The sequence below is a fragment of the Suricata suricatta genome, chromosome 1 (genome assembly GCF_006229205.1).
Source record: "Suricata suricatta isolate VVHF042 chromosome 1, meerkat_22Aug2017_6uvM2_HiC, whole genome shotgun sequence".
Lineage (NCBI taxonomy): Eukaryota > Metazoa > Chordata > Mammalia > Carnivora > Herpestidae > Suricata > Suricata suricatta.
The window spans coordinates 39,530,812-39,549,884 of NC_043700.1; the positions used below are offsets into that span (position 1 = coordinate 39,530,812).

The window sequence follows — 19,073 nt, forward strand, 5'->3', positions numbered from 1 at the left end:
GAGTTAGGAAGTTTTTCTTCCATCTTCACCCACCATGAAATGTCCCTGGGGCCTCAAAAGTTGGTAAGAGTCAGGGGTGGCTCTAGAATGGAAGCTCAGTAGAAGGTGTCTAAGCCCAGTGATCTCTCCAGTGTGTTCAATGGCCTCAGAGGAGACATTTTATGGACATTCAGGTGTGTTTTAGAAGAGAAAAAGAGTGATGTAGCTGGAGGCCCATAGGGACATGGGTTTAGGAGTTTCCCTGGAGAGCTTTTTTTGTAAGTAGGCCACCCATTTGTGCTTCAATGTGCTCCTCCTGACCTGGTTGTTCTAGGAAAATATATGGCCCATTCCAGATGCAGGACTATGGCTTATGTTAGAGAAGTAGTTTGTATGAGCAGGGAGAGAATGTGGAAGATACTACTGAGGCACTAGCTTGGCTGGAGCACAGGAAGGAAGGACTCAGAAGAAGCTGCCTGTAACTGTAGACCCCAGAGGATAGCCTCCCCACCCACCCTGCCCTCAGTGCATCTGGGCTTTGCAGCTGCCATATTCTGCATGGTCAGCTCTAGGAATCTCTATTAGGGTGGGAAGACAGAGGAAGGACAAAAGTCTCCAGAAGTAGTATTTCATTCAGGCCTAGGATACATGGGAATCTTCCAAGCCTACAATCAGTTTCTAGCTTCTGTGAGAGGTAAAACTGACCCAATATAGGAAATTTCAGAGTCGGCCAAGCTATAGATACCCCAGCTCAATTTTTTTTAAGTACTTATTTATTTAGAGAGTGGCAAGGGGCAGAAAGAGAGGGAGAGAGAGAATCCCAAGCAGGCTCTACATTGTCAGTGCAGAACCCAACACAACCCAAGAACCATAAGATCATGACTTGATCTGAAATTAAGAGCCAGATGTTCAACTGACTGAATCCCCCAGCACCCCAACAGCTCAATTTTTTTAAAACACTGTGGTAGAAAGGACAATGGACTCAGGCATTGAATTGCTCCTCTGGGCCACTGACTGGTTGTGTGGTCTTGAATGAGTCATTTTCTCTGGGGCTCCCCTTCAATCTGTTCTTGGGCAGCACTGCAACTGTTCTTTCCAAGGAAGACTTTGAGAGGCTATGGTGAGATCAGCAAGCAAACATGCTTTGAGAAGAGAGAAAGAATTATTGGTACATTCCCACCACCAAGTTCGGACTCATGCTGAGAACAGCCATATCAGAGCATCTGAAAGGGAGTCACTGGCTGAAAGGACTCAGCTCCCAGTATGAGGACAGACCAAGGTGGGCCACCTCTGGAAAACTGGAGTGGAGCTGATCTCCAAAGTTTATCAAGGTTAGTGTGTAACAGGAGCTGGGAGAGGGGGTCTAGCAGAACAGGTGAGGAATAAAGAGTTGGTTGTTTTTATTTGGTTGTAGTTTTAATCATGAGATTAGCCAAGAAAGGGCAAAACATGTCAAGTTTCACTCTTTTTTAAATGGAGAGTTGAGATCTAAAAGCCCCAAAGGAACATTCCTCACTTATATGTGTTGCTCATGGGGAGTTGCAACCTGACCCATGGGATACCTGGCCCACTGTGGTTCCTTCCTCTGCATTTTCTCTCTCTTCATCCCTGAGGGCCTATATCATCTCATACCTAACATGTGGTGACAACCTTCAAGAAGGCCTGCCTCCTCTCTTCCCACTAACCCATTCTGCAAAGAGGTCTTCTAAATACAGATTTCAACACCTGCCACGCTAATCTTCCTGATGGCCTTTTCCTGCTCCCATGGCCTACCTCATCAAGACCAATGCTACCAGTGTTGGGAAATCTTCCCATTAAGTAATATAGTCAAAAGGCTTGTATTTGAAACCTAACTTACCAGTACTTACTCAGAGAAAGAACTTGGTCAACCCCTTAACTCTCTGATCCCCTTTCCTTCTCTCTGAAAATGGCATAAACATCTCACATGTAGAGATTTCATAGGTGTGCAGTGAGAATCAATGACACAACGAATGTGAAAGGGCTTTATGAACTATAAAGTGCACACTAATATTAGAACCTATTCAGATCTCTTGAATTTCTCTGAAAGTTCATTCAAGATTGTTTTCTTATTCTCCTGTTATTTCTCTATGTAGGAATTTTCCTTACTTTAACTAGCCAGACAAATCTTTCCTTCCAGAGCTCAATGACCTTCCTATTCTGATATTTCCCTAAACCCAGCATACATTTAGTACTGAGACCCTGACCTGTCTCAGCTCCTCTGCACACATATCAGAGTTAGCCCCCCACCAAGCAATGTGCTTAGGGTTCATCCACTATCTCATTTAATCCTTGCAATAAACTTAGCAAATTCTCTGAATACAATGTCAGTATACAAAAATCAATTGCACTTCTATATTCTAGCAACAAATAAACAAAAAAAGAAATTTTAAAAAATTTTAATGTTTTTTTAAATTTATTTTTGAGAGAGAGAGAGAGAGAGAGGGAGACAACGTGAGCAGGGGAGGGTCAGAGAGAGAGAGAGGGAGACACAGAATCTGAAGACAGGCTCCAGGCTCTGAGCTAGCTATCAGCACAGAGCCCAATGCAGGGCCTAAACCCACAAACCACAAAATCATGACCTGAGCTGAAGCCGGATGCTTAATCAACTGAGCCACTCAAGCGCCCCAAAAAACTCCCATTTAAAAAATATACATTTAAAAATAACTGAAGTAATACATGATTTCTGCATTGAAAACTGTATTGTTTAAATTATTTAAACTATTACTTAAATTATTTTATTAAATCATGTAATTATATATATTAAATTATTAAATTATTTAAAGTAAATTATTGTGATAAAGAAAATCTAAACAAATGCAGACATAGGTCAGGTTCATGGATTAGAGAGTCAATATTGTAAAAATTTGAGTTGTTTCCAAATTGATCTATAGAATCAATATAATACCAATCAAAATTCCAGCAGCTTGCATGTTGAAATGCAAATGCTATATGGTCCTATTAATAAGATGTTGATAAAAAGGGCAAAGTTATTGTGTCAGGATGTAGAGAGTAAGGGAACTAGAGGGATTTCAGGGGTACTTTTAATACTCTTACCTTTTGCCTTGTGTCTTATTTATGTAAAATTTCTTGAAAATTCATTAGTTTGTTCATCCATGATTTGTGCATATTTCTATATGTATATGACATACCTCAATATAATTTTCACTTTAAAAAATTCTCACAATGACCTTAGGAAGTGGTTCTTTCTCCCAATTTGCCAATGACTATACAAGGCTCAGAGGGAACAAGGAACTGGTCTGTTATCACAAGAGGGAATCAGAGGCAAAGAGGTATTCACAGAGGCAGAGAGGTAGATGTATAGAAGCTAAATCTATAAACTTTCCAACCTACACTTTCTTTCCCTCCTTACCTTCTACTCTCTTTTCTTCCCTGGCTGTGAAGAGTGTTCCTGAGCTTGCCTGGTTCTTGGCTCTGTCCCCCTACTTGGCAGAGTGGTGCTACCATTAGGATGCGGCTTGTAGGATGGTTTCAGCAAAGTGGCTTCAGCAGTGCTCCCAGAATGCAGCACAGAGAGGGAGCAGAAGACCTGTCCTCTCTCTCAGGCCACCAGCACTGGGCTGCCACTAGCAGGGTAATGGTTCCTCCATTCACCAATTCCTGGAAAGACTCTCATGGTTGAGGCGGACCAGACTGGTATGCCTCAGCTCCCACCTCTCTCTGCCCCCAGGGCTTGGTCTTGACTCTTCCACTTCCATTTCAGCCTCCAAGCTCTTTCCTACTTTCTACACTTGATCTTAGCCAAAAGGCCAAGAAGTGATCTTTCTTCCTTTCTAAAGAGAGAAACTATCCCTATTGGTAGATCCCTGTGCAGAGTTCTCTCCCCAGTAGAGCTGAGGGATTCTTCAGTCTCCAGCTCATTGAAGAAACAGGAGCTGGATGCTGTCAGGAGCCTCCTCTGAAAAGGCTGATGCCAGTCTCTCACAGCTAAAGAAGAGGGTTGCCACTGCCCAGGAAAGGCTATGAGGAGATAGTTTACCAACTTTACCATTGCCTCTGGCCAGAGGTAGATGCCCTAGCTGAAACAGCAGGGTCCAGGATCCTTGGATTTCAATCTGGGGTCAGAGTTCCTCTTACACTCCTATTTGTTAAGTTTGGATGAAGGACTATACAGAAATGATCTGGAGCAAGCTGTATCCCAAGGCTGAGAGATGGACACTATTATTATTCTCATATGACAAATGCAGAAAATGAGGTCTCAGGTTTTATATTTAGAAAAGGGCAATGCCTGGCTTTGAACCCAGGCTGCCATCAATAATGCTTTAGCCACACACATCATCTATTTATCCCTAGTGGTACTGGTGCTCTGTAGACCTTACCACCAGCCAGTGATTCCCCTCCCCTTGCCCAAACTTCTCCCCACAGGCTGATATGCTCTTCCAGACCTCACCCCAACTCTGCCCTCTGACCCCCCACCCCTCCTTCACCTCCTACACCCTGGGTTCAGTCTGTAATCCTTGTTAGTCCTCTGCACCACTAGTCTTAGACCACCACTGCAGCCTCTCCAAGCTTCCGTTCCTACCTGTAAATTGGAGCTAACAGAAGTACCTATCTCACAAAGTTTCTGTATATATCAAGTGAGGTTTTATTTGTAAAGGAAGTGGAATATAGTTGAGAGTTTACTAAATGGCAGCTAGGTTTGTCTTTTTGTTTTTTAACATATAGAACTTGGTGACTGAAAGCATTACTGTGCTCTAATTCTAGGCTTAAACTCTTGATATATTTTTCTCCAACTTTGGCTGTTCTCTGGCCTCTACTTTTCTTTCATTATTTAAAGAACTGGGGACATTTCCACTTGGGGCCTTTAGAGATTAGATATTTTTTAAACATGAGTTATCACATACTAATTTTTTTTGTAGAAATTGTTCTAAAACTGCTTAGAAATCACTAATCTAACAAATAGTAAAGTCCCTGAGGATACCAAGTATCCCTGGGGCCTAGCACAGAGCCTTGCCCAGCAGAACTCAGTACATTCAAGGAAAGGAGGAGATAGTCAGAAGCATGGGTATGAATAGGGGGAGCAGACCCAATCCCTTAAGCTAGTGATGGGGTGGTTTTAGCTAGAGACATCTCCTCATTCCCCTGTGTATTCTCTGAGTCACAGTCAGCCAACAGCTGCCTAGTTCCAGTGTGCAGTAGATGAGATCAGATGCCTCTATCTTTCCCAGAGGCATTTCTGGGGATCTCTGGCTCTGAAGTCCTCTTGGACTAAAGCATGTGATGTTGGCCTATCATCTCTCTTGCTGCTACTGTTTGGCCCACAGTTTCTGTCACCACCTCCTTAAAGAAAACTAAACAGGAACACCTATGGGGAGTCATTTTCACCTAAATCCATGGAGGGGCTAGAGGAGGAGAGAGTGGGGGGAATCCAAGGGATGATGTCAACTCAGTGGCTTAGAACAAGGGGAGTAAACATGAAGCAGCACAAGGGTTAGTTTGCACCAAGCAATACCCACTCATGCACTGGATCTGGTGTATACTGAGCACTCTGTGGTATTATGGCAAAAGAAACCTTCACAGTCACCAGTCTTAGAAATCAGACTCTACCTTCCACTGGTACCTTTCTATGATTCAGTGTGAAAACCTATTTACCTGTCAAGAGTGAGATCCTAAAAGCCCTTTCTAGTCCACAAGAGAAGTAGCTGATCCCTGGGATCCTACTGGCACTGTGTCCCTCAAGACTCTAGTCCTGGCTTCCTGAAAAGTGCAGAGCACCTAGTACAGGTCTGGGCAAAGCAGGGAGACAGCACTGCAATTAGACCAGATCCCAGAAATCCCACTTGTCTCCCTGGAGCAAAGTCCTCAGTAGCTGGAAAAAAGGTATGAGGAGGGGAGAAAGAGGAGAGTTCTTGGTTTGTGTCGCCAACCCCTCATCCTGTTTTCCTATCCTGAGATACACCATTCCAGGGCCCCACTGGGTGGAGACATCTTAAGTAGGGACCTCAACATAGCACCATTATTTTTTACCCTTGGCAGGCTTCCCTGAAACCACTTTATTCTGATGAGAGTAAGGCCTAATTCAGGGTTGCCAGGGTTGTTTCTCTAACAGGTTCCACATCCCATCAGATTCTGAATCCATGAAGTGAAGTCAAGTAGGAGTTTATAGCTGCTGTCCCAGGGACTGTGCCTAGGGCAAGCCTTTGAACTCTGTCTTCCTCTGCAGTCAGGAGGTTCCCACCACTGTCTAATGGGGGAGGGCAGAGGCTGCTGGAGGGAAGTCCAGTGGTTGCCTTTGTTCCTGGACAAAGATCTGATCTTCAGAGCTCTTCAAGCTATCCTGGCCCTAGGATCAGATGGTCTTACAACTGAGCTAGTATCCCCATCTTCCTAAAAGCCACGAGAGCCTCTTGTCACTGGAGGCGCTGCCTTCTCCCCAGCAGATACCAACATCCTAGAATGGAGAAATTGCTGGACTCTGAAGCTGTAGGTTCTAAAGTCAGATTAGGGACCTAACAGCTGTGTGCTTATGCCATGGAAGAAACCACCTCAATTCTCTGGACCACGCCATTAAAGTGGAAATGTTTTCCCTGCTTAAAAAAAAAGGCAGAGAAGGAGCTGAGAAGGCAGGTGGAAGGTGCACTAAATACCAGACTGCTCATTTCACGTGGGAGGATTCATGTTATCTGTCTCTGGTATAGAATGTGTGTCAAAACAGCAGCAGCTTCTCCATGGTCCACACAGGCTGCCTGCCCCCATTCTTGTTAATGACGCTACTTAGGCAGAATAACATTCCTCTGATTTCCCAAGGCAGGGGTGGACTCTTCAGCCTTTTTCATTCTCTTGTGTGAGACTCAGCCAAACTTGGGCCTTCTTGCATCTGTGCATCTCCCAATAAACTAAATGCAGAGAAAAGTTTCATTTTATTTGTTTTTCTGTCTCCCCTTTTCCTGACCTTATATGTTATATAATCCAGATAATGATCCAGATGGAAAAGGCATTGGCTTTGAAGCAAGAGGTAGGAGGAAAAAAGAAAGAGGCATAGTATAAAACCCTTGTATCCAGCCGATCACCCTGGGGAGAAATCTTCCTCCCCTAACTCCATTCCACACATGCTCCAGATAGTGTTGTGGGATCTTCCTGAGGGAAGAGGGAAAACCCAGTGGCCCTTCAGGGTCTCTGAGTCCTCCTGTCCCTTGCCTCCCATCTTCCACACATTTGGCATAAGCCAGTGTAAGCAAGAGATCTACTTCAACACTGAGTATCTGCCTGAGGACATTCAAGGATGCCACACCCATCTGTTTTACATAATTTCATTAGTCAATTTTAATTTAGTCAAATTGACCATGTAGTTAGAGAACTAGAGTGACAAAGATGAAAGTGTTTCCCCCCATATTATTTTTGGTTATGACTGCCTCTTTTTGCCAGAGTAAGCAAATAAGGGAGTATTGTCAGGAGGCACCTGGGTGGCTCAGTTGATTGAGCATCTGACTTCAGCTCAGGTCATGATTTCATGGTTTGTGGGATTAAGCCCCACATTAGGGTCCCCATTGACAGTGCAGAGCCTGCTTGGGATTCTCTCTCTCTCTCTGCTCCTCTCCTACTCATGTTCTCTCTCAAAATAAAGAAATAAATGTAATAAATGAATAAACATTAAAACAAACAAACAAATAATAAAGCATTATAAAAAAGAGAGAGGGGCACCTGGGTGGCTCAGTTAAGTGTCCGACTTTGGCTCAGCTCATGATCTCATGGTTCGTGAGTTCAAGGTCCACATCGGGTTCTATGCTGACAGCTCAGAGCCTAGAGCCTGATTTGGATTCTGTGTCTCCCTCTCTCTCTGTTCCTTTCCTGCTCATGCTCTGTCTCTTTCTCTCAAAAATAAATAAGCATTAACATTTTTTTTAAAAAGAGAGAAAAAGAGAGTAGTTGTCACTCATTATTGCCTGACTCCAAAAATTCCCCTTCCTGATATACTGAACATGTCTATACCAAGGGCTCATGGCCTTCCTTCCTGGACACCTTAGTCTCATGCCTGCTTTCCTTCCATTGGCTGACAGGAAGGAGATGAGACTAACACAAATAGAACTCCTATCATATTTCATGTACCTTTACTTATATTGGGTCATGTAATTTTCATAAAAATTCCACCTGGGACACAATACATTTTATAGATGAGAAAACTGAGGCTTCTGAGCCTAAGTGACTTGTCTTATGCCATACAGCTGTTACGTAGCAGAGCCAAACACCTATCTGATGCCAAAAACCATGTTTTTTCTGCTTTCTACTCCCAAAGTTGCCTGAAGGGTTGAAACACATGAAAAAGCCCAAGCTTCACCTTTGGAGCTCACCTGCTCTACCAGGGCTATAGGTTACCATCCAGGTGAGGATGAACTTCTCTGAGCTGAAGTGTTTCCTAAGAAAAGACTCACTAGGTGCTGCAGATGTCACAGGACACTGCCATGGCCTTATCCTCCCTTGCCTAGTCAGGTTTTTAGCAAACACAGGGGAAGCAACTGGGCAAGTAGAGGAAGATAGGAAATGATGTTCTGAGATCTTTGGAGCTGTGGGCAGTAAGACCCCTGGCACCCAGTTCTGATATTGAAGAAGGTCCATACTTGATCAGACCTGCCTCTCTGAGCATTGGAATGGACATCTGCCTCCTTGCTGGGAATCTTTCCCAATGTGGCATCAACACTCTGGGTGAATAGCGTAGCTCAGTGGCACCCACAATCTTTTCGTTTTGTTCAGGTTTGGTTTAAATTGAGCACATGTGAGACACAAACAGCAAACTTGGTTCATTTTGGGAAGGTGACAACTGGTTACAACTGTGACTGGCAAAGTAAACCTTCACTATCACATTATATGGGAGCTTCTCAGAACTCTTAGAACAAACAAAAAGGCAGAGGAAAAGAAGGGAATCAAACATCTAAAGACTCCAGAGAAACCCCAGGAGGAAGACAGGGAGAGAAAAATGGAGGCTGTGGGTCTATTCAGTGGAACTCCAGGGACTCCCTTGACTTGGGTGGGGAGAAATCCACAAAGACTGAGGACATCCCATTATTGACAGGATCTCATGTATCCTCTGGGGAAAACCTGCCTAACACTAAAGATTTGAGGACCCAATGAATTCTATTGGCCCTTCCGTCTTTGTCTACAATTAGCAGCTGGTTACTGTAAAGAATCTGAAGTGGAAGCACCAATCCTAGTTCTGCAACTAACCAGCTGTGGGACCCTGAGCAAGTTACTTCCCAGTCTGAGTCTCCATGTTTTCATCTGTTTAAAAAAACAAAAACAAAAAGGCTCCCTATGATTCTGTCCAGATCTAAAGCAGTGCAAAGCAAAGTGTTACCCATTTATCTTCTTATAAATTCCTAAACCCTGCATATTGACCCCTAACCTTTGATGTTAGACAAAGAAGTTTCTTCTACTTGAAGCCCTAGCTACCCTACATTTCCAGGCTGTGTGAGATCTCTGGCAACATGTGCTATCAATCAGGAGATAGGAAGGAGGGGAGAAAGTCATTTTATTAAATAATGTTATTTCTATAAAGAAGTCTCTCCATCCCCAAATCTATTCTATTCTCCATTGCTAGATTAAATTCTTAAAACCAAGGTTTACTATAAGCCACTCCTCTACCTATTACTTCAGGCATTTCCCACTGCCTACTAAATAACAAGCAAACTCCCAAGGGGTGCACAAGGCCCTTCTCAATCTGATTCAACCTGCATTTGTTTCCCCACAACCTACTGTCCCCTGTCTTTGCCACTCTCCCTCCATCTCTTAAAATCACACCTGGAAGCACCTGGGTGGCTCAGTAGGTTGAGTGTCCAGCAATTATTTTGGTTCAGGTCATGATCTTATGGTTCATGGGATCAAGCCCTGCATGGGGCTCTGTGCTGACAGCATGGAGCCTGCTTGGGATTCTCTCTCTCCCTTCCTCTCTCTCTGCCCCTCCCTTGCTCATGTTCTCTCTCTCAAAATAAATAAACATTTAAAAAATAAAAGCACACCCAGACCACAGGGTACTTTTCAAGTTCTATATCTTCCATGAATATTCTTTAGACCAATTTAGCTTTGCATAGGTATATTTTCTAATGCATCTGTTGTTTTCCCAAATACCAAGCTTGTCTGGAATAGTCTTTGTCTCATTTGTTGCTCTTGCCAGGATCTGGTAGAATGCTTGATATGAACCTAGCATATGCAACTTTAATGTACTTCTTTTTTTTAAAATTTTTTTAATGTTTTATTTATTTTTGATACAGAGAGAGACAGAGCATGAGAGGGGGAGAGGCAGAGAGAGAAGGAGACACAGAACTGGAAGCAGGCTCCAGGCTCTGAGCTAGCGGTCAGCACAGAGCCTGATGCAGGGCTCGAACCCATGAACGTGAGATCTGACCTGAGCCGAAGTCAGAGGCTTAACCAACTGAGCCACCCAGGTGCCCCTAGCATATGCAACTTTAAAAGAGTATAACTAAAATAGAAAGAACTGGGTTCCAGGGGTCCAGAGCAGGAATTCTTGGAGGTGAGTAAAGACATCAACCTGGGGAAGATGGGTTTTGGAGGGAGTAGAAGGAGTGGATAGAATTTAAGATCCTTTTAACTCTGAAATTTTGTGTTTCTATGCAGAACACTGGACATTTCTTCAATACAGACTCTTTAGTTTCCTGATAAATCTTGGAGCCTTGGGCTTAGAGGTCCTGTTTGTAGCTCTAGCACAGAAGTCACTCTAGTTACTTCCCGAGAAGTTTTTAAATCCTGGGGAAGTTGAAAGCCTGGCGCTCCTGGTAGATGTCTCAGGAAGAGCAAGCATCCTGCCCATACCAGCTCCTAGCCAGTGCAGTGCCTCTGAGCAGGGCAGTTGCAGGCCTATGGAGGGGAGAAGTACAGGCATCTGGGAGCAGACAGCACCCTTCAGTGGAATGCTGCCTTTTTAGTGCAGGTAGGGGCTGGGGCTCTGCCTGGTGGTTTTTGTTTTCCCTACTTGCCTGCAGTCCAGTTTGCCTGATGGTGCCACTGTGGCATTGGGGCTGGGGGAGATTGTCTCCTCAAGATGTGAGTACAGTCTAATCCTTCCCAGCCTCCTCTGCAAGTGCACTACTGAGATGCCCTTCAATGGGAAAGAGAAGAAGAGAGCCGAAGCTGGAATGTCTGAAGGTTGCCATAAATATGGGAGGTTCTCTGAGTGCTTAAAGTGTTCTTCTAAAACCCTGTGGCCCCTGACCTTGCTGCTTAGGTGGCCAGGAAAGACCCAGCACAGGCATCCTCCAGACACTCTGGTCAGACTGCCTCTTAGTGATTAGCAGGAGGCCAAAAGCAACCACTCATTCTCCCCAGACCTCTATCCCTTGACATGCTCCGTTAATTCCTCATTGTTCCTACATTCCTAGCTGTGTGGTGGCTTCTGTTATCAGGGTTTTCCCATTATCTTCCTTGAGAAGAGGGTGGGAAGGAAGGAAGGAACCAGGGTTGGGGGATCCACCAGGTTCCAGGCCAGCTTATGTTGGTGCTATGTTCCCCTTCCAACCACTCCTTGAGAGACCAGACAAATGTTGTCAGTGACTCAGAGGACCTCCTGTCAGGGTCACTCTATTCTTCCTGATGCCCTCTCTGCTGTCTGACATGAGAACTGACTCTGTTCTCTACCTCCTACCAGCCTCAGGGCAATTCTGGACATTGGATGAGCTAAGAGAGTGCCCCATCAGTTGACTGGAGATCACATGGAGCCCTGCTATACCAGGACAGAATGTCTTTAAGTTTCTGCTTCCCTAGCCGGTCTGTTCTTGTGTGGTATAACCCTTTCCCTCCCTGAAGTTTCCTCACTGAGATGGCAGACCCAGCCTTGAATGTTCCCCTGTTATTCCTTCTCTTCTTGCCTGTCTGGGTTTTCAAACTTTGTAGCCCTTGGGCACCACAGGGAGTTCCGAAATGGCTGAGAAGGAAGGGCCACTGTAGGCCTCACCACCATTACCCTCAGCTATTTGAGGCTGAGCTCTAACTGAATTCAGAGCCTGGTGCTCTACACCTGAGGCATGACACATTTTCCTTTCAAGGGATTTATAATCCAGGCAGGGAGGAAAGATAGAGAAGCTAAATACTAATACATGGGAACAGATGCTCAATGGGTGTGACAGTACATATTGCAGAATTTAAGGAAAAGGGAACCAATGGGGGGATGTCTTTCTCTTTCCATAGCTGATGTCCTTTCTTCCCTACAGACCAGGCAGGTGCAGCCCCTCAGTATTGAGTGTATCCCTCATGTCTCCCCTTATTAAGCCAGGATACACTCACATATTGCTTGCCACCCCACAATCCAGAGTTATTGGAGTTACTGGGGAAAGGTGCTGTTAAACCCAAGCTTTGTTTCTCTTGCCTCCTTTCCTTGCATGCCTATACGCAGTTCTCTCTTCAGCAGGAATATAATGTTCTGCTGCTTTACACCCACTCTCTGAATGCTGCCAGCGAATAATGACTAAGGTGGTGGGCGGAAGTACAGCAAGTTGAGACCAATTTAGCAGTCCAGGATGCCAGGAGGAGGGTGATTTAGCAGCAAATGGTTTTGCAACTGCAAGGAGAGTGAGGATGCCCCCAAAGCCAACAGAACAGTGAGCCAAGTGCACAGCCCTGCCCTGGTGCCTCAGGCAGGGATTGCCTCAACCACCTGGCAGTCTATGCACTGCAGTACATTCATGCAAAGGACAGGGTCTGTCCTTCAACATCAATTGATTTTCAAAGCAATGTCTACCTTCACCCTGATCTCAGCTCCACGTTGACACTTTTGAGGGGCCTGTGTCCTTGTGTACCCCTTAGTCTGAGAGTCTCACCTAGACTGGTCCCTTTTCTTCTGGTGGATGCTATGGCCTGGGAGCTACTGCAGCTCTGAAGGGTAATGGCAATTCAAAATACTCCTCTTGGCATGGCAGAAATTGAGGTTCTGTGGCATCAAGAAGGGGGGCTGCTCAAGTGCACTTTAGATCATGCCATTGAGAGGCCGACTCAAGTAGACACAGGTGTGGATATTCCAGATCCTGCCATCTGGGAATGTCTGAGGACACTATGGGATGTGACTATGAGTATGGATATCAGAGGAGAGCATGTCTCAGTGGGAAAGATGATTGAATGTATTTGGTATTTGGTGTGTGTGTGTGTGTGTGTGTGTGTGTGTGTGTGTGTGTCTGCTAGCAGTCATCTTTAAGGCACTTATCTTGGAAGAAGCTCTATGGGTGATTTGGATAGGGCAGCTCCTTATTGCCTTTGTTCCAGGTACTGAACAAAACCTACACCATGTCTCTTTAGACAACAATTTGGCCTGTCACTTAATTAAAAAAATCACCACTCTCCTGGGTTGATTAGAACAATTAGTTTTAGCTGTTAGCTAACACACATACAGCCTCACATTCTGTCTGCCATCAGGCCTGATGGTAGGGTGGTGATAGCCCTGGACTGGGAGACAGGAAAACTGGGTTCAAACCCCAGAATTCTACTTAAAATTCTGGGTGAGCTCCTTCTCCTCTGATAGGCTCGTTCAGTTTTCCCATTTGTCCAACTGTGGAAGATATCTTCTTACAGGGTTGATGATGATGTTAGTAATAACACCATCACCAACAACAATATTTATATCCCTTTTCAAGTGGACAGTCTGGTACAAATAAAAAGGGCTGTTCAAATTATTATTGTAGGAAGCCTAGAGATGGTGATAGGCTGTCAGGTGGAAAGTTGATGCCTGGCAGGAAGCAAGAGAGTGACAGAAGCAGGATGGAGATTGCAGATACAGAGGCAGCTTTGCCAAACAGTAGTTAGTCTGAAGCCCAATGTGACCATGCTTGATTTTTGACACATCCCAACCCACTTCTCTAAATCCTTGGAGAAGGGGATCCAAAGTGATTCTGCACACTCATTTTGCTGGAGGCCATTGTTAGAGGTAAGTTACCTTCCACCTTTCATTTTCCAGCTCCGTCTGCTCTCAGTGTCTTGCTGAGTTGCATGAAAGGAGTAAACAGGCTCCCACCAGGATTCCCCTTGGGAAAAAATTTCCATCTCCTTTGGTCTCAGCTTGCAACTTGGAACTATGACCTTGCTGCTGCTATGTCTACTCTTTTTACACCTTCCAGAAGTTCAACTTCAAGGTTTAGTTCATGCCCACCTCTTCCCTGGTGTCTTTGAGCTTACCTCCCTCATGTTGAGCAGCTGCTGTGTTCGAAGTTAGTACAATACAATTTTTAATGTATTTGTCTTTGATTCATGTGTGCTAGTTCCTCTTTTCAATTCTCATCACAAATTTTATTCTCAAATTATTATTGAAACATTTCTCAAAATCCCCACTTCCCTGGCACCTTGCATGGATAAAACTTTTAGGACAGTTTTTAGGACAACTAAAATCATCTCATACCCCTGAGAAGGCATGTGGCAACCCTTGAGAAATAATGGGGTGGTGTAAAGGGGAAAGGGAAGTCACCAAACTGTAATTATGTGACCTTGGGCAAATCATGGCCAGATTACCTCCCCAAACATGGTAGCAATTCACACTCCCAACAGCAGCTTAAGAATGTCTATTTTTAATCAGTGGTTTTCAAATTGTAGTAGCATAAAGATCTATTCAAGAGCAACCTCTGATTCCCACCATTTAAATTGCCTAAATATTCCCCAGACAGTAGATACTACTTTGTTGGCATACCCCTAGAAACACTGCATCATTGCCCTGGAACCACTGCCATCCTGGGGTTCCAAACACATAATTTTAAAAACTCAATTCTAGGCCATACCTACAAGCTCCCTCTTATATGGATTTGTTGGTTGACTGACCCTGCCATAGAGTGCCTTGGTTGGAAGAGTGGCTGGGAGCTAGATTTTCCTGAAATTCCCAAACTGGAGTCAGGAATTGAGATGGAGGAGCCCTGTCTAGGCAGATGCCCTGAAGAAGGTGACCCAATAATAAAGTCAGGAAAGCATAGGCCACACTAACAAAGTGTGTCCATGGAGTAATCTGCTGTTGGGAAAATACTCCCTGCCAATGGTCTCTGACAGCTCTTTTCCTTCCCATTACTTTATTAAACAAGCATTTATTAAGGGCTTAATCACAGTGGACACACACAATACTCTGAGCTGGGCATTCATGACACCCTCTCTGCCTCTAAGAATTTTGTAGGCTCTTCAGGACTAGTGAGTAAATGCTGGGATAGCATGAGGGGTGGTAAGAACTCAAAAGAAAGCATGTGATCCAAACTCGGAAAGGAGAGGGGAAGTTTTCTTGAAGGAGCTGATTCTCATGGTTAAAACCAGAATTACAAGTGGGAGCTTGTTAGGTGGAGGTAGAGGACAGGGCAAAAATATTTTGCAGAGAGAAAACATGTTATTTCCATTTTTAAAGCAGAAGAACATGGAAAGAGCCAGGGTGGGAGCACCTGGGTGGCTCAGTTGGTTAAGCCTCTGACTATGGCTCAGATCATGATCATGTGGTTCATGAGTTCAAGCCCCATGCAGGCTCTGTGTTGACAGCTCAGGGCCTGGAGCCTGCTTCAGATTCTGTGTCTTGCTCTCTCTCTCTGCCCCTCTCCCACTCATGCTCTGTCTGTTTGTCTCTCTCTCTCTCTCTCTCTCTCTTTCTCTCTCTCTCAAAAATAAGTAAACATTAAAAGAAAAGTTAAAAAAAACCAGTCAGGGCTAAGTTGAGCAGAGTTCAATCCCTTGTTCCTTCATTTTCTACCCTAGTTATTAACTCTCCTGGTCTAATAATCATACATCCTTCAGGGCTGTGCTAAGGATTAAAAGAGAAAATACCTAACACGTACTGTGCATATAGTATACTTAGTGAATGTTAACTATTGCCCATTACACCCGACTATAAGCTGGTTAACCATAGGCTTGCTCTCATTCTCTTATTCATCTTTGTAGCCTCACTGCCTGGCCAAGAGCTTTGCATTTTGTAGACATCCAATGAATATTTATTAAGTGAATGCTGAATAAGTACAAAGGCATATAAATAAATTTTCAGGGTTAGAAAGCCATTTTTATATGGCTGGAACCCATCTACCTCTTTGTCTGCACAGGCAGCACATGGCTTCTCAAGACTGCATGGCAAATCTTTCCCTCACATACTCCCAAAGCACTGGGTCTCCCAACACACACTAGACAGCAGCACACCTTTGACAGCAACTGTTTCAACACACATCTACTGTGGCACACACAGACAGACAGGGGGTTCCTCCTGCAGACACACAAATGCACATGCTGGATTGTTAAACCAGGTTTTACTACATGAAGTGCACAGAGGCTGCCATAAATGTTAAATAACAACCATCTCAAATGTCCGTCCTCCTTCTTGATCTCATGCAGACAGTTTTGAGACACCACCTTTTTTTCTCCACCTGGGTTTTATCATCTCATGAAGAGTGAATGTCCACACTCACATTTTCTCAGCTGAGATCTTATCCTTCTACTTCCATTTGCTAGGTCTAGCTTTTCTCCCACTAGCAGTGGACCTCAGGGAAATCTCTGCCCCTCTTGTGCCTCAGTTTCTTCATTGGTAGAACACAGAGAATTAACAATGCTTCATACCAACCTGGTAGTTACATTGTGAGGATAAAGGAGATAACAAATGAGATAACGTCTGTGATGTGCAGAAAGCACCTCAGAAGAAAGACAGTGGATAAATATAAGGTGTAAATGCCACACCTGATTAGTGTGTATGCCTCTGCCCACAGATATCCACCCACACACTCTGCTCTTCTCCACCCTGGAACACAAACACCCTTCCTGCCTGTAAACACGGTCTCTAATACCCATTTTCATGTGTGTACAAATATATACATACTTCCAACACTTGTATTTTTCACAGAATTCCCCCAGAAAATTATTTTTGAACTCAGAGGAAGCTCAGGTTACAAACTCTCTCTAGCTCCTGCCAACAGACTTGCCTCAAGGGTATCTGGTGCTGGAAGAATTGCCAAGCAGACAGTTCACCTCTCTGTGGCTACTCAGCTCCCATGAGTGCAATCAGACTGCACTACCAGAGCAGGAGACCCTTTATCTGGTATAGCTCTTGTCAAGAGCTCTCCAGAACATAATGCTTCCACAATTAGTTTGCCAGCATCCAAGACCCAAGACCAGGGCTGACCGTTGCAGGAGGGTGTGGATGGAATGGAAGTGGAGGGACCCAGGAACTTTAGATGCTCAGGTCCCTAAGCTCTCTTTGTCCCAGGGGAACCGAGCACTCTGAAGCTAACAAGTCTCAAGCACTTTCCTAGGCCTGACATACTTGTGGGCAAGCAGAACACTCATTTGCTCCACAGTTTACTCCTTTCCACTTGGAGCAGGAAGGAGAAAGATCACCTAGCCTGTGGTGTTTTGGTGCCTGTGGCTGCTGAGTTGTATGCTCTGAAAGCTGGAGTTAAGCATGTGGGATGGTGTGGGGCTGCCTGTGGTGGGTGAGAAAAAGAAGTGAATGTAGTGTGTGTGTGTGTGTGTGTGTGTGTGTGTGTGTGTGTGTGCGTGCGCCCCTGTCTGTGTGTTAATTTGGCTGAATGGCAAGTCCAGGACTGATCCTGGTGACCCACAACTCCAGGCAGCCACTTACCTGCATTCATCAACCCCCTCTCTATTTACCTCAGCCCCAGTAACATATTCCTTCAAGGAAACATTACAAACCTAACTATCACATCCCTACCACCCTGTGAGTGCAGAAACAGCCCATCTCCAAAGTTCCAGAAGGCAGAGTGCAGTGGCCAGACCCCAGCTGTCAGCCCCTCTGTCTAGGACCAGGCCCCGTCAGGGCTCACGCACACTCCCTTTTTCCTTCTCTCAGACATCACTTAATGTCCATCAAGATCAGATTCGGGGTTTGGGGTAGATAAAGCCAGTCTGCCAGAGACGGGGACAAAGACAAGTATAGACGCGGCATCCTTTTCTCCAGACTGGGACCAGACCCGCAGCAGTCACCCTGGCAGAGAGGGAGACCCTGACAGTTACATGCAGAGACAAAGACACCTAGACAGAACCTGACATAGACAAAGACCGACGGACGCACTGGCACGCCGCTCGGAGTGCAGTTTCCCCGGGAGCCCTAGTGCCTGTGCCACGGCTGCAGACACTTCTCAGGAGGGAGGGAGACCCCCAGTCCATCGCACGTTACCTGCCCCCTTGAGCCTCGGGCTGACTTGAGAATTTTTTTTCAGTGTGTTTCGCAGTGTGTTCACGGGTGTCTTCCCAGAGCTGCCGGCCGAGCGGGTCCCGCGGCGTCGCCGCAACGCACTGCTCCGGGTAGCTGGACTAGGCGGGCAGAAAAAGTTTCGGCCTCGCCGCGCAGCCGCTGCACGCTAGCTCTCCGAGAGGGCCGGCGTCCGCGCGGGGTCCAAGAGCCGAAGGCGGGGCGGGGCGGGGCGGGGCGGAGCGGGGCGGGCCAGCGCCGGCGCCGCTCATTGGCTGGGGCGGGGCCCGCAGCTTCTCACTTGCGGCTCGGCGGCCTTTGTTCACTGCTGACAGCTGGGGCTGCTCACGACCTCTGGGCTCCTGGGCGTCCGCCGTCCTACATCTCTCAGCTCTCACTTCCAGCAGACCCTGCCTGCTGGCCCTATCTGAGTCTTTCTCTTCATCCACCCTACCCGCTCTTCCCATTCTCCTACTATTCTATCTTTTATTGTCCCTTTATTTTTTTGCCTTTTATTATGCGCAATCCGTTCTTATTTTTTCGGGTTTCCTTCATCCGTTCCTTCGCTTTCTCCTTTTTCCCGTATTCCTCTCTTTTATATCACCCCTCCTCGTTACTCATTAGTTTCTTTTCCCCAGCACCTTCTCCCTACAACAAGCCCCAAGTCCCGCGAAAAGGCTGGATTTCTAGGTTCAAAGAGCAACCCGAAGCCTAGGTGATGAGCATTGCTTCACCATGCTAGGATTATAGACTGGAGCCCTGAGCACTGGCACTCCCACTCTTTAGATATTTCAAAGTCAAACTTTTCCAGCTCCCTCGGGGGGACTAGGTTTCAGGTGAAAGCTGAGGCCTGTTTCAAGTTGATAGCTATAAATCTCACCCAGTACGTTTTTAACGCTATCATTTTCTTTACCACCCTCACTTTTAACTTCTAGTAGTTGATCTAGGAAGGAAACCAAATTTATAAGCTTTGGTA

The 19,073-nt window shown here is 45.5% G+C and overlaps 1 protein-coding gene across 4 annotated transcripts in view; it reads right to left on the bottom strand.

Annotated features, from left to right (window-relative positions):
* LZTS1 (leucine zipper tumor suppressor 1) overlaps positions 1-18,276 on the bottom strand; it is a 52,004-nt gene extending 33,728 nt beyond the window's left edge. For all 4 annotated transcript variants that reach the window (XM_029936968.1, XM_029936952.1, XM_029936975.1 and 1 more), the window contains exon 1: positions 18,083-18,276. The gene's annotated coding sequence lies outside the window, so the exon portion shown is untranslated. The remainder of the gene's footprint in view (positions 1-18,082) is intronic.
* Between the last annotated feature and the right edge of the window lie 797 nt (positions 18,277-19,073).